Below are 18958 nucleotides of genomic sequence, written 5' to 3'. Positions count from 1 at the left end.
AGACTAAACACTAGTTCATTCAAAACTACGTTTTCAATCTCTCACCGTACAGTGCCTTGGGACGAGAATAAAAACTAAAAACGTTTTATCCTTTCTCCCCGTACAGAGACTAGGGACGAGAGTAAAAAACTGACTCGAGAACAACGTTACTCGCTTGGGACGAGAATAAAGATCGGAACGTTCTCTCTTCCTCTCTCTCTCTCCGTCTCTCTCTCTCTCTCTCTCTCTCTCTCTCTCTCACTCTCTCTTGATTTCGCACCGAAGAGAAGAGCCCACTTACCTTTCGTCAATAAACAAGTTATTTGACCAAAGGAAAAAACTGAAAGGTTTTTCAATTTACAAGTTCCTTTAAAATAGTATTTAAAACATTTAAGTTTGAAAGAAGAATGAACAAAACGTCAGAATCGATTTACTCTTTCTGCAAAGTGAAACCGTGATTCTCTCTCTCTCTATCGTAACGATAGAGCGCAAACTGCGTAGCATAAATAAACTAAACGTTAGTTCATCTTTGAAACAGTACGAAGACTATTCAAAGAAAATCTTTCATAAAATATCTACTAAAAAATATTCATTTAGTAAGTTTTAAATCATTTGCTCTGTAAAAGTTATTTACGATTGAAAAGGCTCAACGTTGTTTAACTTCGGTTTCCAAGTTAGGACCGCCTACTCTCGGATTAGAGGAGGAATAGGAAAGGTCGCATATAAACAAATCATTAAAATTTATCTTGATGTTTATTATAAATGGAAAGCTAATCGAAGAGGCCTAATAAAGGCTGTTGAGATATAAAATATATAGAGGAAAATCTATAATTAACCACAACAATTTATAACGTGATAAGATAATTGCTAAAAGCCTAAAACACACTTCCGTACTAAGGGAAGGGTCGGCCATTTAAAAGTCAAAGAAAGTCCAAAAAACAATCCAAAGTCATCAAAAATTAAATCTATCCAAAAACGAGTTCAAGATTTAAGTTGAAGATAAAACACCTGCACTGCGAAAGCTCAAACCAAAAGGAAGTACTTCACCAAATATGTTGAGAAAACTCCTGGTTATACAGCGAGTATTGATACGTCTTGTCGTTAAGGCCGACAGAGAAAAATTGGGTCTGTTTACATGTATATGCGGTATCTGGCCGATAGTTGGCGCTAGTGGGCACACCCGCAACCTTCATAGCGATCGCTCGCGAGTTTTTGTGTGTTTTTCTGTCGAGCCGCCGGAGGCTCAGCTATTATATATTCACCGGCTAAGTTAAATATTTAAAAAATCTAATGGCTCATCATTTCAGCTTGAAAGTAGACCCTATGTAAATAGCGTGGTTTGTATTTCGGTTACGGAACAATTATTAATTTAAAGATACCATTACCTTCTACAAGTAACAGGAATAATCACCTTTTTATATTACTGTTGGACGAGCATATGAAAAAGAAGACATTCTCGACGGGATCCTGGTTTAGCATACGCACGCCCGGGAAGCTGGGACACACGGCCGCAAAGTTGCCGTCGGCCTTCGACCAGAGGGCGTACATCTCCTCCAGACAGAGGTCCAGTTGAAAGTAGTCCCTCAGAAGTCTCTGGCATTCTGTCTCGCTGATCACACCGGATTGGTAATCAGAGTTACCATTAACTTTGCTTCTTTCGGTCTTTTGTCTCTTCGCCGTTGCGCAGCGGAAGCTCCGGTGCATCGTGGGTCTGATAGAGGATGCCGGTGTCATCTTGGCACAGTCCAAACGTGGTTTCCAATGATGCCGTGTCATTTCCCAGAGACGGCTTCCCTCCATCTGAAACGCCAAATGTTGTGTAAAGTATTGACATTTTCATCAACTTATGACACCAGAAATGAGACTACAGTACTGTATTATTAAAATTGCCTCTTCTCATTCATCACCATCAAACCTCATACTTATTTATTCATTACTGTACTTCAGAGAGTTGCAAAACCTCTTAGACACTATAAACCCCAAAAAGGAACCCCACATCTTTGCTAAGACTGTATATAGTTATTCCTTCTTCCTAATAAAATCGTACATTTTAAAAAGTACAAAATATGTGGCAGTATGTTAGGTGTCGGTACTTTTGCTCTGCATTTCTTAACCATTGAAGAATATACAAAAAGTGTGTAAGACATTATTGCTCATAATTAAAACATCAAAGAGATGGCAGTCTATCAAATAGATCTCAACTGTCTCGCAGAGTCTACCTTAAATAAAATCCCCAGGTTTTAAAAGTAATTCTATTTTCCCTAACTATACAAACCACCGTTCTTCAATAGGAGACTTATTATCCTTGGGAGGGGACAATTCCCCCTGATTAAACTGGACGATTTACTTTCCCAGGGAATGCCAAAGCACTTTGGTCCTGTGGAGGAGCGGAAATGACGGCTCCTGCGTGTAAACGTCCCAACGACTTGGACATGAAGATGAGGAAGGTGATGGGATAAGCCACTACCAGGGACTGTCAGACGATCAGGGAAGAAACTACATCCGTGTGGATTGTACGTTGTCTGAATGTGTTCATGAGAGAACATGGGTTGCATACATCTTCCCATCCTCACCAATCATAAGGCCTAGCTGCATCTATCATCCGGTCCAACAAAGAACAGGCTGACTACTGTGCCCCAAAGGAAGAGGAGAAAACAAAGAAAATCCCAGTAAATGTTACATCTCATTCTGTTTATAATATTAGGAGAAGGTTGAAGCAATATAAAGAGGAAGAAAAAGATAAGAAAGAGAGAAATTTAGATTTGAACTGGGGGAGCAATTTCCCCAAGTTCGAGAGCCCTCTTGCCCGTCACCAAGTTTCAGCACGGGAATGAAATGCTGTGCTGAATCTCAATGACTTCATCAAGGCATTCTCTCATTAAGAGGGTTGCCAGGAATGAAGCGAGCTGATAGTGTTATCGAGTGGACTTCGGACCACCTCAGAATCTCTACTGCAAGATGGGATCGCTGTTGTAAAAAGGTACCTCCCTATTTGTTGATATATGCCACTACCGTGGTGTTGTCGCTCATCATCACCACGGAGTGGCCTGCCAGGGTCCGTTGGAACTGTTGAAGGGCCAGATACACGGCCTTCATCTCTAGCAGGTTGATGTGTAGGTACTTTTCTGATTCTGACCAAAGGCCTGAGACCCTCGGGTTCAGAATGTGGGCCCCCCACCCTTCTTTTGACGCGTCCGAGAACAGTGTCAAATCCGGGGGAAGGACGAGAAGATCCACTCCCTTTCGTAGGTTTTCGTCCATCAGCCACCACCGCAGGTCCGCCTGTTTCGTGGATTCTATAGGGACCAGAGAGTCCGGGGAATCGGTGCCCTGATTCCACCGGGACTTGAGCCGTCATTGCAGGGATCTCATCCTGAGACGGCCGTTCGGGACCAGACGGGCCAGGGAGGCTAGGTGACCTAAAAGACGTAACCATGATTGGGCTGGAAGCTCTTCCTGCCTGAGGAAGGGCTCTGCAACCCTTCTCAGCCTTGCTATACTGTCGTCTGATGGAAAGGCTTTGTGGAGATTGGTGTCTAATAACATGCCTAGATATACCAGTCGTTGGGTCGGCTGCAGAGAGGACTTCTCGAGATTTACCATGATCCCCAGATCTTGGCAAAGTCCCAGAAGCCTGTCTCGGTGTCGAAGAAGGGTCGACTTCGAGTCTGCCAGGATCAGCCAGTCGTCCAGATATCGGAGGAGACGGATGCCGTTCCTGTGCGCCCACAACGAAATCAGGGTGAACACTCTGGTGAACACCTGAGGTGCTGTGGAGAGACCGAAGCACAGTACCTTGAACTGGTAGGTCTTGCTGTCTAGGCTGAATCTCAAGTACTTCCTGGAAGACGGATGGATTGGGATCTGGAAGTATGCGTCCTTCAGATCCACTGTGCACATGAATTCTTGTGGTCTCACTGCAAGTCTGACCGTGTCCGCTGTCTCCATGCTGAACGAAGTTTGTTTGACAAACTTGTTCGGAGTTGAGAGATCGATGACGGGTCTCCAGCCTCCAGACGCCTTCTTTATAAGAAAGAGTCGACTGAAGAAGCCTGGGGAGCCGTCGACAACCTCTTGGACAGCATCCTTCTTGAGCATGGTCTCGACTTCTGCCCGAAGGGCTAGCCCCTTTGCCGATCCCATGGCATAGGAGCTCAACGACACTGGATTCGCTGTCAGGGGAGGTTGAGATGCTGTGAATGGGACACCATATCCTTGGCCCATCACAGAGATTGTCCAGGAATCGGCCCCATGTTGCTGCCACCTGTGCACGCAACTTTGTAGGCATCCCCCCACAGGTGGACACGCAGGGGGACTGGCAATCCTAGCGTTTACGGCCACGGCCGCTCCCTCTAGGTTTTCTGCCTCCCCTGGAGGACTTTCCGCCCCTCTTGTCCTTGACAGGAAAGGGCTGTGGCTTAGACACCTTCCTCTTAGCTGCCGGAGCCTGCTTCGGTGTCCTGCAAGGCTGCTGTTGATGCTGTTGTGGAGCTGGAGGCTTGTAGGACCGAGATGTGAGGGCCCTTTGGAGGAGCGAATCATGATTCGACTTCCTCCACCTCTCAGCTGTTCGTTCTATATCCTTGGGCTCAAACAAGCTTCCTCCAAGAATGGAGGAGTGTCTGAGCCTGCAGACATCCACGGCGGATCCTTCGGATGGAACTTCTCGGTCACTGCATCAAGTCGCTTTAAGATCGAGTTGGCCCACAGGTTGGTAACCTGGTGATCCAGGAACTCGATGGAGCGAGTGCCCGAGAGGAGGAAGATCTCCAGGGCCTTCCTATTGCTCTCCTTAGACAAGTCCTCGGAGCGCAATAGGATGCCCAGAGAACCCAGCCAGACGTCCAGCCACGAAGTGGTCTGCATGGCTCACTTCGCGACCTTCTCCTGGCTTAGGATCTCCGATGCCGAGAATGTCACCTGCCGGGAGGAGAGCTTCTCAAGAGGAGTTCCCCTAGTGAGCTCTTCCACCGAGTGGTGGAGGGGAAGAGCCATACTGGACTCCCCCATGATCTCAAAATACCTCCTCTGCTGTAAACGAGGAGGTGGGAGGAGCTTGTTCCCGGAAGAAGAACGGCTGGAGGAGGCGAGTTCCGAGAGCTGGGCTTCGACCTTATCTCTGGCACTCTTCACCCCCTGGGACCAAGGCAAAGCTCCACTGGCCCTTGGGGGCTTCTGGGTACCATAGGACTAGCAGCTAAGTCTCCTGTCCCCAAAGGCTCTTCTTGGGGAGACACGTGGACGTTCTCCCGGGGTCTGGTTGGCTCTGGTCGGATCCGTGAAGAAGACCTAGGAATCGTCTTTGAGTCCTTGGGTTCCCTCCTAGGAGGGATACAGGACTCCAGCAAAGAGGTCTGAAAGGTACCTTCCACGCGAGACGTTTCTCTTCCTCGAGGTGGGGTTCCTCCCATTGGTGCCGTGGGAGAGGCCCTCACCCCGCTGGACTCTCCTGAGGACGGAAAAGCTTCATCCACAGGAGACGATGAAAACGACTGCGAAGGGGATGGAGCCTTCCTGTCGGACCTCTTGGGAGCCAACTTCTCCCTGGAAGAAGTCACCACGAAGTCTACTTCTCTCCTTCTCTTCAGCGGGGGTGAGTCTGTCTTTGGTTTAAGTACCAGATCAGCGAGGGCCAGCTTCACAGCCTGCACCACCGCTTTCATCAGGTGACCAAACCAAGACTGACGGGTGACCGACGCAGTGTCAGTAAACCCCGCTGGAGGGAAGGGAATCTCCTGATCCTTCCGAGCGGACGCAACGGGGCCTGCAGGAAATGAAGAAAGGGAAGAATGTTGCCTGGACCTCTCCGGTGACTGTTCCTGGTCCTGGACGAGAGCCCTGCGCTTGCACGGTGGCGAACCTGATGGCGATATGGAAGTACGCGTCCCCGTAGGAAGCACGCGCTGCGGATCCCAGCGAGAATGGGGGTCGCGCTAGCGCTCGCGCGATGGAGCATTCGGAGGGTCGCTCGTGGGCGACTGCTGGATCGCGGGCGAGTGGGCGCGAGGGCGCCGTTGGCGTACAGGTGAAGGTGCGCGCGAGGGTAGAGGAGATTGCTGTCGTTCAGGAGAACGATGGTATGCAGGAGATCAACGGCGCACTGGAGATCGATGGCGCGTGGGCGAGCGATGGCGAGTTGGCGAACGCTGGTGCGTTGGCGAACGATGGCGAGTTGGCGAACGATGGGGCGCAGGTGACCGACTGCGCACAGGTGATTTAGCACGTAGGCGCGTCGGAGACCTGTGACGATCCGAGGCATGGGCACGCTGGCGCGTCGGCGAGCGCTTGCGCACAGGCGAAGGATCGCGCGGGCGCGTAGGAGATCGTTGGCGCGCAGGAGGGTGTCGATGAGCAGTCAGCTGGGGAGGGTGTCGATGCGCAGTCAGCTGGGGCGCAGGATCAGATGGCGAGGAAGTGCGCAAGGGCGAACGCTCGCGGTCGGGCTCAGATGTCTCGTGGGCGCGAGCGCGCAGGAACTCCTGAAGTGCGCGCGCGCTGTTGCGAAGGCGAAAATTGGCGCACAGGTGCGCGTGGGCGAGGCGAAGGAGTAAAGTCCTTGCCTGCGTCCAGATCCGAAGATCTTGGGCGCGTGTTGGCGCGCATCAGGAACAAGGTGCGCAGGGCGCGCATCAGGAACAAGGTGCGCAGGTGCGCGCTGACGAGCAGGAGATTGTGGGCGCTCAGGAGACTGATGGCGCGCATGGCGCACAGCAGGAACTGAAGGGCGCTGACGGCTAGCAGGAGAGCGCTGGCGAGACAAGTCCAAAGACTGAAGCTCTGTAGAGCGCTTGTGCGCTACTGCGCGCAGTTGAGCGCCCCTGCGCGCAGGGGACCCCTGACGAGCAAGGGACTTACCCACACCGTGGGATAAGTCCCTTTGCCCCGAAGGGACCGGCGCCCATCGGATGACGGGATGAGAAGATCTGCGGAGAGGTCCAAGGACGTGGCTGCGACAGTCTGCTCCCGACGAGAAGAATCCTCTGCAAGGGAAGGCGGCGGTGAAGAAGACCCGAAGAGGCGCCTCCTAACTCCCTTGTAGGGAGAAGGAAGGCCCCTACGGCGAAGAGGACGACGAGCCTTACGGCGAAGGCGACCTCGAGGCAGGGCATCCACATCGTCAGTCCTCCAAAGAGGAGTCTCTGTCAGTGCGCTCCCCCGAGGAGGAGACGCATCTGCATGAGAGACCGTGGGACTCAACTTTCCCCTCGAAGGATGTTCGGAGGGGGAGGGGGAGGAGGAGGCGGAACCTTCAGCAACATCCGCAACAGCAGCAGCAGCAGCAGCAGAGGTTTGACCAGACCCGTCGGAAGCCTCTGCCCCAACAACGTCGACAATAGACAGAGGGTCTACCTCTGCTATTACCGGCGATTGCTTGACAGCTGCCCCCAACTGGTCATCATCGTAATGAGAATCAATATTCTCCCCCGGAAGAGGAGGGGGAGCTGCCTCGCTATGGGAGGCAACGCCCTCTCCCGCACCCCGAGGTCGGGAAACAGAACAATGGCCTACGCTACCACTCGACGGCCTCTCACAAGAGACCGATCGAGTGGGAGCTTCGGAGGAGGTTCGGGCGGCGGAAGAAGAGTCCTTGGAGCCTTCCTTCTTCAAGGCAGCCCTTGAAGGAGAAAGGTCTCTCCTGGATTTCTTCTTACGTCGCCGGGCAAACCTCTCCCACTGGGAGGTAGACCACTCCCTGCACTCACTACAAGGTAAGTCTCTATCACACTGTTGACCTCGACACTGCGGGCAAAGGGTGTGAGGATCCGTCTCGACCGCCGACATGAATGTTCCACAGGGGCGGCCGGGGAGTCCAGGGCACTTGCGCATAATTGCGATGAAGGTAGAGGCCATCTTCCAAACACACAAAGCTGAAAAAAAAAGAAAAAACAGATTAAGGCTGTCAAAAGCGAGGACGAAAGACAGACACGTCTGCTCATCGTCCGAGCCAAAAGTGAAGAGAGACAATTCACCGGTGTGTGGGGGGGAGGGGTAGCAAGCTACCCCTTCCCCTACCCCCTAGCTAACTAGCGCGGTGGTAGTTAACCCTCGTTAAAAATCTAATGGCTCGTCATTTTCAGCTACGCCGAAAGTAATACACTATGTAAATAGCGTGGTTTGTATTTCGGTTACGGAACAATTATTAATTTAAAGATACCATTACCTTCTACAAGTAACAGGAATAATTATCTTTTTATATTACTGTTGGACGAGCATATGAAAAAGAAGACATTCTCGACGGGATCCTGGTTTAGCATACGCACGCCCGGGAAGCTGGGACACACACGGCCGCAAAGTTGCCGTCGGCCTTCGACCAGAGGGCGTACATCTCCACCAGACAGAGGTCCAGTTGAAAGTAGTCCCTCAGGAGTTTCTGACATTCTGTCTCAGTGATCACACCGGATTGGTAATCCAGTTTGCCGTTAACTTTGCTTCTTTTGGTCTTTTGTCTCTTCGCTTTCGGTGCTGGCCTTTCGCCGTCGCGCACCGGAAGCTCCGGTGCATCGTGGGTCTGGTAGAGGATGCCGGTGTCATCTTGGCACAGTCCAGACGTGGTTTACAATGATGCCGTGTCATTTCCCAGAGACAGCTTCCCTCCATCTGAAACGCCAAATGTTGCGTAAAGTATTGACATTTTCATCAACTTATGACACCAGAAATGATACTACAGTACTGTATTATTAAAACTGCCTCTTCTCATTCATCACCATCAAACCTCACACTTATTTATTCATTACTGTATTCCAAAGTTGCAAAACCTCTTAGACACTATAAACCCCAAAAAGGAAGCCCACATCTTTGCTAAGACTGTAGAGAGTCATTCCTTCTTCTTAATAAAATCATACATTTTAAAAAGTACAAAATATGTGGCAGTATGTTAAGTGTCGGTACTTTTGCTTTACATTTCTTAACCATTGAAGAATATGAAGAAAGTGTATAAGACATTATTGCTCATAATCAAAACATCAAAGAGATGGCAGTCTATCATATTGATTCCAACTGTCTCAAAAAATCTACCTTAAATAAAATCCCCAGGTTTTAAAAGTAATTCTATTTTCCCTAACTATACAAACCACCGTTCTTCAATAGGAGACTTATTATCCTTAGGAGGGAGGAATTCCCTCTGATTAAACCGGACGGTTTACTTTCCCGGGAAATGCCAAAGCACTTTGGTCCTGTGGAGGAGCGGAAGTGACGGCTCCTGCCTATCAACCTCCCAACGACTTGGACGTGAAGATGAGGAAGGTGATGGGATAAGCCACTACCAGGGACTGACAGACGATCAGGGAAGAAACTACATCTGTGTGGATTGTACGTTGTCTGAATGTGTGGTCATAAGAGACCATGGGTTGCATACATCTTCCCATCCTCCCCAATCATACGGCCCAGCTGCATCTATCATCCGGTCCAGCAAACAACAGGCTGACTACTGTGCCCCAAAGGAAGAGGAAAAAACAAAGAAAACCCCAGTATATGTTACATTTCATTCTGGACTTTCGGACGTTTCTCGTGTTGTGAAGGAGATAGGTTTGCTACATGAGCCCCTATCAATGGTTCGAGGATAAACGTACCCATGAACCTGTGGGTACTCCCGTAAGTGCTGGGCAGCGGAGGTCTTCAATTACTAACAGATCAATGTCTTCATGAAAACCACCTCTGACAAGATCTGATGATATTCAGTCTTTGTATGAGCGAATCCGGAGCAGTCCTGTCATCCCCTTGTGTCCGACTGTTGCAGCCAGAAAGAAGACAGTTTCAGGGTCTCTTTCCTTATTCTGGCCCACCGCTAATCGCCTCTTTTGTAGGGACGAGATGAAGAAAAATTGAAGTCGTGAACGACTGGACTCGGCGTCCTTGTTGCCACAAGCTCTTGAACCAAGTTGACTTCTCACACAAGATAAGACATACCATTTCCTACTCGCTTCGCCAGGGCTACCGCGGGCTCGAACAGTTCCCTATAGATCTGGGAACTCGTGAAACACTACGTGCGGCTTGAATTCACACGGAGGTCGAGGTTACCTCAAGCGTCCTGTCGCATCTCAAGTCTGAATCCAAGTTGGGGACTGAGTGGCAGATTTACCGCTGGAATCGGGGAGCTTCTCCCACGAAGGAATGAGACAAACAGCAGATCAGGGAACATTTCACGTGCAGTCGCTTGGGAGCAATCAGGGTCCATTTAAATCGCAATGTCTTCCACCACCTGTCGAGAAATCGACGAACAGGGAAAAGAGGGTAGGAAAGACGCAAGCATCTAGGATTCCCAGTGATGTTGGAAGACATCTTCGAACTTTGCAGACAAGGAGAAATCAGAAAGTTTCTTGTTCAACTGCATGGGGTGCACGTCGAGCGATGGCGAGTAACAAAGCTTTCCCGCCACGAGATGATGTACAGTACAGGTAACAGAGGCTGTCAATTAAGCACATTTTCAATCAAACAGCGCTCATGTTTGAAAGAACTGCGCAGAGCTCTATCGCTTCTTCTACTCCCAATACTGCACCTCTTTGAGAAGGGTTTGTGAACGGGAACCCTTTGTAACTTCGATCAAGCACACAAGCATTGTCTATCTTTATCCATACCAAGTGTTCTATCAGACTCTTTGGAAAGATTGCAAGGCTTGTAGTGCTGTAAGCATTCCTGGTAGATTGAAAGGCAGCTGAAGTCCTTATGTATATCACATCCTGTAGATGGATGGAAGGAAATTCAAGTTGACAACTCATCCCTACTATGAATCTACTGTGGACAGCAGATTCTCAAAGGAGAGGAGGACTCGCAATGAGATTTGTCATAATGCTACCAGGGTAGAAAATCCAGTATTCTTGATGCCACCCCACCTAAGGGTAAGAGGAATGCTGGTTGATACCCAGAAGAAGCTTCAGGAGCTGTTGGAGCAAAAACTTAGAAGGCATTCGTGCAGTAGCTTTTTTGTCGACGTTGAGTCTCGCAACAGTTACATCGACTCTCTTGCTACGATAATTTGCCAAGGAGTTTCCCTGTAGCTTTCGGATATTCCGTCTCCTAAAGAGTTTCTTCCGATACATCTCAATCCGCAGATCGAGACAGGAGGAAGTAAGTCTGTCTCGATGCTGAAGTGATTCCTCTGATGGAGGGTAGAGACCCGTTGGTGGATGAATGCAGATATAAAGTGCTCAAGAGACTAACATGAACACTTAAGAGTGGTAACCTCTTCTCCCAAGGATGCAATGGAGAAAACCTCCAGTAAGAAAGAGAATGTATCCGTGAGGGTAAGAGTGTCCTCCAGGTCAATGGAAGCACACTTCATTCTTATGATGGACTGTATGCTGCTATCTGTACCTATCCTTAATGGCTTTAGGGGAATCATGCATGGAGGCCAATGACTGGTCTGCTTTTCCCGTCGACGAGAGTACAGTATTCCATCCGTATAAGTAGACAGTAGGAGTCTGTAAAAACCTTCTTGGAAGAGCTCCTACCTTTAGGGGGTGAATTTCAATTGGTTGATCACAGGCGATATCAGCAAGCAGGTTTGGAACATTGTTGGCGAGTCACTCAAAGTACCGACAGGAACGTCCCTGCTCTGAGAAGGTACAGGAGGTCCCTGAATTCTGTGATCCTCTCTGCCTTTTCTTCTATTCCTCTCTAACTGGAAAGAGAGGTTGTAGGTGAAAGGATGGAGCAATGTCTGAACCTTTCCAGGGGAGAAGAGCCTGGAAGAGAAGATTGAACCTGTATGTCACACTCAAGGGCCGAACCCAAAACAGTAACTGATCGATGGAGGAGGCAACTTGTTTGCGTCTTCTTCTCCCCGCCCCGATGTCGGCTCCCCATGGGGGAACCAGGTTTTCATTTTCTCTTTTCATCCAAAAAATCCGTAGCTCAGTTTTTGAGAAAGTTATTTCCTGTTCCTTTGGGAAACGAGAAGGATTGCAAATCTTTCCTTATCCATGTCAAGTCTTTTATGAGTTATTTTCTCATACATATATACATCAAATCCTGTACTTGTGTTTCAGTCACTCACCATTTCTAGATTTGCATATGAACAATCTACGGAAATAACATCTTAGGTTAATTGATATTTATTCATTAGAAAACTTCTGTACCAAAAATAAGTCGTATTTTCCCATACAATACACATCAAATAATGTATATAATCATTTCTACTCTTGTTAAAAAAAACCAGAAAAATCGCACAGGGAAAAACTTGAAATATATTCATTAGAAAAGTTAGGCACTAAAATAATTGGATCAAAATAGCAACACACAAATGATTTTGATAAATGCAACACTAACTTTAGTGAACCTTTATAAAAGAACAAACTTACTGGCAAGAACTATTTAAGGGTCACTTAGGAAATATTCCATCAGGTCAATTTGACTGACGAGGCAAATACTAAGTCGTCGTCATATTTCAGACCAAAGTTACAGAACTGAACATCTGAAGGAAAATGGTTGAAACAGATTGAGAGATACTGAGGAATAGAATCAGAGAAACTCACAAAGTCATCAAGGACAGGCAAAGGGAGATTGAGAGAGAGAGAAGGAGAAGAGGTAATGAAAAGGAAGTGGCTGGGATCCCATACCTCCTCCCCACCAACTCCTCTTCATCGTCTTTCCTTTTTCCTCTTCTTAAGGTGGGTGGCCACATAGGGCACTCCCTGAACCATGCAACCCAAGAGGTGATTTTAGGCATTTTGACTTATGTAAAGGTATCTAGAGTGTTAATAAAATTCCTGTCTTTTTATATGAATTTTTATTGTATCTTCTCTACGTTTATCATCCTTATACTGCATTGAACAAAATGCAAGACCAATTTGTTTCAAAGCTTGCTCTTATCTATACGATTTTCTCTTGCTAGTAAACTTTATAAGGCCTCAATAATTCTTTTATTTATTTTGCAATACACCAAAGGCAATACCACCAATGCTTTCATCATAGTTGGCTGTAATACTATCTTTGTTGGTATTCAGTAAACCTTACCATGATCAACTGATAAGGTTTTGACTGCTTTGAAAATGGCTAACACGGATGGATTTTATACTTTCAGCTCGACACACTGGATGACAACATTATCTCAACGCATCTGAGAAGCAAGGAATTTACAGTTAAATAGCTTTGTTCATTTTTTTTCAAGAGCGCCTTGCCTTATGCAAGACACGGGCTCTTGCATATAGCTTCAAAACTATTGGGGAAAAGGTTACTAGTGTTACGTGATCTGCCAAAGTTGTACGGAAAACATGAATCACCATTTGGTCCATATGGCAGCGTCAGGACATTTAATACCGAGTTGCAACCAATATGGCAACACTGCAGTTACACTACAGAACAAAGGTCAAGAGGCTGGACACACAGCCGAGAGAAAAGTGACAAAAACAGAAGTGTACCAACAGGCTACAAAGTCAAGCGATTGTTTTTAACTTCTTTGAAATAGTTTAGATAAAGTGAACTGCAATTGAAAAATTGGGCAATTACCAGTGATACTCTGAAAAGCAGGTTGCTACAAGACTGAGGGCCCCAATATAGGGAAGCAGCCCAGTGCAGAGAAATATTAAGTACAGAAATAGAGAATAAACTATAAAATATCGAAATCAACACAATTTGAAACCAATTCTTTTACCAATTCATCAATCAAATGTGACCATCAGAATGACTTTGTTCCTTGACAAGAATCAATATTGTTGGGAAATAAAAAGAAAAATAAATTGCAATGGAAATAATGCAAAGAAAGTTACGTAAATCAGGTCCAAAGGGTTTAGTAAAGAACAATACTTCTTGCTTATCAAATACAAAGAACACAAATGCAGACAGTGTGCATACATCATATGTTTTCAAGTCCAGAATGTAGAACTAATTTCCATCTGAAAATCAAAGTATTTTCACTAAAAGTGTTTCCCACCTTTAACTCATAGAACAACTACCAGCTACTCTAAATTGCTTCTTTGAAATGACCAGGAATTTCTGTGGAAAAACCAGGAGAGCAGCTTCCCGACTAAGAGTTAAAAGAATCGAATCCTATGGATACAAATATTGATGTCTTTCGGCCTCCCTTGAGAGATGGACTGGCATAACGACAATGAAAAACTGTTAGAACCAATAAATGACAACAGGAAACAACAAAGCAGTTGCACTTGGAAAAGCAATGAATACAATCTCCCCCAAGAACAGGAAGTAGATAGAAATGTTAAAGGAAATATACTAAAATTTATGTGAAAATTAGAATCCAGGACTTAAAGACTCTCTTGAAAAGACCACCTAGAACAACAGTACTTTAAATAACCAATAGATTACAAAGGAATTCCCCTGGTGACAGTTAACTTTTAAGCCATATAATAAATAGTTGAAATTATGGGGAAATCCAAAAGAAAGAAAACATTTTATTCTATATACGAAGGCACTTCCCCCAATTTTGGGGGATAGCCGATATAAAACAAGGGGATCTTTCCTCTCTACACTCCATCCAGCCTGACGAGGGATTCAGCCGTGTTTGGCTGGTACTGCTAGGGTGCCACAGCCCACCCTCCCCCGTTATCCACCGCAGATGAAGCTTCATGACGCTGAATCCCCTACTGCTGCTACCTCCCCAGTCATCCAAGGCGATCGGAAGAAGCAGCAGGGCCTACCGGAACTGCGTCACAATCGCTCGCCATTCTTTCTTATTTCTAGCACGCTCTCTTGCCTCTCTCACATCTATCCTCCTATCACCCAGAGCATCCTTCACTCCATCCATCCACCCAAACCTTGGCCTTTCTCTTGTACTTCTCACATCAACTCTTGCATTCATAAACAGAACATAAACACGTTAAGGGGACCGTACGCCATGTCCGCCATTTTTTTTCCTAATGATCCAAATTACACAATTTCTATATATGTTTTAGACACATATAATACCTTCATCATATAAAAATTTCAAGTCATTTGATCAAAAACTTTTGGATTTATGAGCAAAAATCATGATTTAAAAAAAATATTTAGGTGCATTTTTCCCCACTACTATAATACCAATTGTATTGAAACTTATACCACAAAAATTACTCTAACAACCGAACAATTCTGTCAGACAGAATTTTGATTTTCCTTTCTGTTTTTTTTTTAATGAATTTTTTTTTTTTCCTCGTCTAGACGGAAAATAATCGTGAAAAAAAATGTAAAACGAAAATCAAAATTTTGTCTGACAGACTAGTGGAATTTTTATTCTTCTTTTCAACGATATCTTTTTCTCTAATATCGAACAACAAATAAGTGAGAAAAATGTACCTAAGAGGGAATAAGTATGTTTTTGAGTTATGAGCTCCCAAAGATTTGCAGCAAACTTTCGCTTCTTTTCTAAAAGAAATCAAGATAATATTATTATGATAACTTTTATTGTTCATTCCTACATAAATGCACCCTAAAGGAGGTATTTGAACCCTCAGTTTACTATTCCTATGTTATGAGTTGCCAGCGATCTCTAATTGTTGCCAGTGTTTTAGTTAGCAGGTTTCAGCTTTGTACTCTTATCCATGTTTCCCTCTTTCTTGGTTCTTTTTCTTGTTCTCCACTTACTTTTTGTTCTTTCTATCACCTTATGTAACATTGGCATTGCTATAAAATTCCAGAGGACGTTGTGAAAGCACAATCAACATACGAACTTCAAGTAAATAAACACATGCATTATAATTTCTATATGTCTTTGGAAACTTTGTGATTTTTTCGTAGCTGGTAGTTTCCATTCACCTACCCTCTACCAATGCCTTTCATTTCTGCCAGAGGTACGAGATTTCGAAACATGAGAGAGAGAGAGAGAGAGAGAGAGAGAGAGAGAGAGAGAGAGAGAGAGAGAGAGAGAGAGAGAGAAAGAGCCTTTGGCTGATATAGATGACAGTTCAAATTGAGAGAGAGAGAGAGAGAGAGAGAGAGAGAGAGAGAGAGAGAGAGAGAGAGAGAGAGTTGAACATTGTTATTATAGTATTTGTATAAATGGGAGTTTTTAATAATTGGAGAGAGAGAGAGAGAGAGAGAGAGAGAGAGAGAGAGAGAGAGAGAGAGAGAGAGAGAGAGAGAGAGAATACAATTATTTGTATAAATAGCAGGGGTATATAATTCGAAAGAGAGAGAGAGAGAGAGAGAGAGAGAGAGAAAGAGAGAGAGAGAGAGAAGTATTTTTTACAAGGGTATACGAACAAATGAAAAAGAGATTCATCCTATTATAAAATAAGATGATAGAGAGAGAGAGAGAGAGAGAGAGAGAGAGAGAGAGAGAGAGAGAGAGAGAGAGAGAATAAGAATTTTTGCAAGGATATACAAACAAATGAAAAAAGAGATTCATTCTATTATCTAATAAAAGGATGTAGAGAGAGAGAGAGAGAGAGAGAGAGAGAGAGAGAGAGAGAGAGAGAGAGAGAGAGAGAGAAAATACAAGTATTTGTATAAATTGCAGGGGTATATAATTCGAGAGAGAGAGAGAGAGAGAGAGAGAGAGAGAGAGAGAGAGAGAGAGAGAGAGAGAGAGAGAGAAAACTACGCATCTGTCAAACTCAGTCAGGCAGACGACACCATAAGGATGACGTCATCATTTAAAGACCGCTATTTTCATTGTTTGGAAAAATGATTGACTCTTTGTTCTTTCTACAACCTTAGGTAACATTGGCCTTGCTATAATGTTCCCGAGGGCGTTGTGGAAACACAATGTACATACGAACTTCAAGTAAACAAACGCATACATTATAACTTCTATACATCTTTGGCATCTTTGGCTTCTGTTTTCTTGTTCTCCATTTACTTTTTGTTCTTTCTATCACCTTATGTAACATTGGCATTGCTATAAAATTCCAGAGGACGTTGTGAAAGCACAATCAACATACAAACTTCAAGTAGATAAACACATGCATTATAATTTCTATATGTCTTTGGAAACTTTGTGATGTGTTCGTACCTGGTAGTTTTCATTCACCTACCCTCTACCAATGCCTTTCATTTCTGCCAGAGGTACGAGATTTCGAAACATGAGAGAGAGAGAGAGAGAGAGAGAGAGAGAGAGAGAGAGAGAGAGAGAGAGAGAGAAAGAGAGAGAGAATAAAAGTATTTGTATAAATGGCAGTGGTAAATAATTCGAGAGAGGGAGAGAGAGAGAGAGAGAGAGAGAGAGAGAGAGAGAGAGAACTGCGCACCTGTCAAACTCAGTCAGGCAGACGACGCCATAAGGATGACGTCATCATTTAAAGACCGCTATTTTCATTGTTTGGCAAAATGATTGACTATTTGTTCTTTCTACAACCTTAGGTAACATTGGCCTCGCTATAATGTTCCCGAAGGCGTTGTGGAAACACAATGTACATACGAACTTCAAGTAAACCTACGCATACATTATAACTTCTATACATCTTTGGCAACTTTGGCTTCTGTTATTGTAGGAGTAGACTTCGTTCATCTACGCTCAACCAATGCCTTCCATTTCTGCCAGACGTACGATAGATCGAAATATAAGTGAAAAATCGCTATATATATGCAAAATTACACACAAAGACGATTTTGTCAAGCTAAGTCATGCAGACGACACAGTAAGGATGACGTCATCATTTAAAAACCTCTATATCTTCGTTATTTTTAAAAATAATGGGTTGAAACTTCTGGAGAGCATGTACGATATGTTTCTCTATACAGAGAGACAATAAAACGATTTTTGAATTTTTCAAGTTGGTATGCCAAAATACCACCGCGGACGGTCCCCTTAAATAAAGGAACAAAGAACCCAAAACCTTCCTCTGCAATCAAGTCGGTTGTTGACAACAGTTTTAACACTTGAACATTTGCTCTATGTAAAAGATTATCATTATTGAGTGAAAAGGGAAGACAAAAGCAGGATCAGACCATTTCAGGTGTACACATCAGACAACCAAGTCTCTCCCAGGTTTTGGAGAATGATCATTTTGAAGGATGGCTGACATCCTGACATTATCAGTTGATTGAAAATGGTCATCAAGATAAACAAAAACAGAAAATCCATTGTACAAAATCTAGAGGAAAACCTTATATTAAATTTAAGAGGCCAAGCAATACTGCGTAAACATTATAAAACTGTTCTCGATGATCAAATGAACTGGACAAAATTATTGATTTTGACTTTCTCAACTTGAATCAGCGACTAATATCAAGTAACAATTTTAAACACTCAAATCTGGAACAGATTGGGCCACAAATAAGCAGTTATGCTTGCAATACGGCCCAGAGTTAGAACCAGTAATAGTTGTGTTAGATCAAAGTCAATCTGCTAAATCAATATTCTGGCTGTACACAAAAGCCTACCAAACAATTACTTCATGTTTTTAGATATACTTTATAACCTCATGACCAACTGCTTCCAGATGCAATCATTAATTAAATCTTTCCTTCCCAAATGACACAAAATTATCATTTATTCTAAAATCTTCCTTCTACCATTTGACTGGACTAACCATGAAAACTCTTCCATACATATGAAAAGGTTGGTAGCGTCGCGGATCTCTAATATAGAGGTCCCGAGTTCGGTCCCCGCCTGGGACGCGAATACCGTGAGACCTTCTACCGGGGGGTACTCCCAGGGTAGGCGCCTGGGGGGGAGGTTAGAGGGGAGTAGTGATAGTCCCTGCTGGCTGATGGTCGCCCGAGGAGGACGATGTAAATCGTCTCTGTGGAGACCTAAAACCCGCAACTTTAACTTTTAAAAAATAACAGACACTGAACATGAATACAAAAAATTTGAAAAGCATAATAAATGAATTTACTTCAGACCAGTTTTCCAGCAAGAAAAAAAACCCTTAAAGAAATGCTGTTTTTAAACTATCAATGGATTTATCCATATTGTTAATATTACAGAACTTATTAATTCAAGACTATAATTCGACTTCCCTAACTACAAGTTCTACTGTATTTTGACCAATGTTCGGTCAAACTAAAAATAAACCAAATCATCAATGGAAAGTTTTATAACATCCAGTTTGGTAAGAGATGAAAAAATTACTTTATATTTCAGAAATGTCTTCAAATTTTATAT

General features: G+C 44.7%; 1 long non-coding RNA gene across 1 annotated transcript in view; it reads right to left on the bottom strand.

Annotated features, from left to right (window-relative positions):
• LOC137633620 (uncharacterized) overlaps positions 1-18958 on the bottom strand; it is a 444399-nt gene that overhangs the window by 386532 nt on the left and 38909 nt on the right. The window contains exon 2 of the long non-coding RNA XR_011042309.1: positions 1391-1779. This is a non-coding gene — a long non-coding RNA (uncharacterized lncRNA). The remainder of the gene's footprint in view (positions 1-1390; positions 1780-18958) is intronic.

This window comes from Palaemon carinicauda, chromosome 43, assembly GCF_036898095.1.
Source record: "Palaemon carinicauda isolate YSFRI2023 chromosome 43, ASM3689809v2, whole genome shotgun sequence".
NCBI lineage: Eukaryota > Metazoa > Arthropoda > Malacostraca > Decapoda > Palaemonidae > Palaemon > Palaemon carinicauda.
Note: the sequence above shows the minus strand (reverse complement) of the source record. Positions and strands in the feature narration are given on the sequence as shown.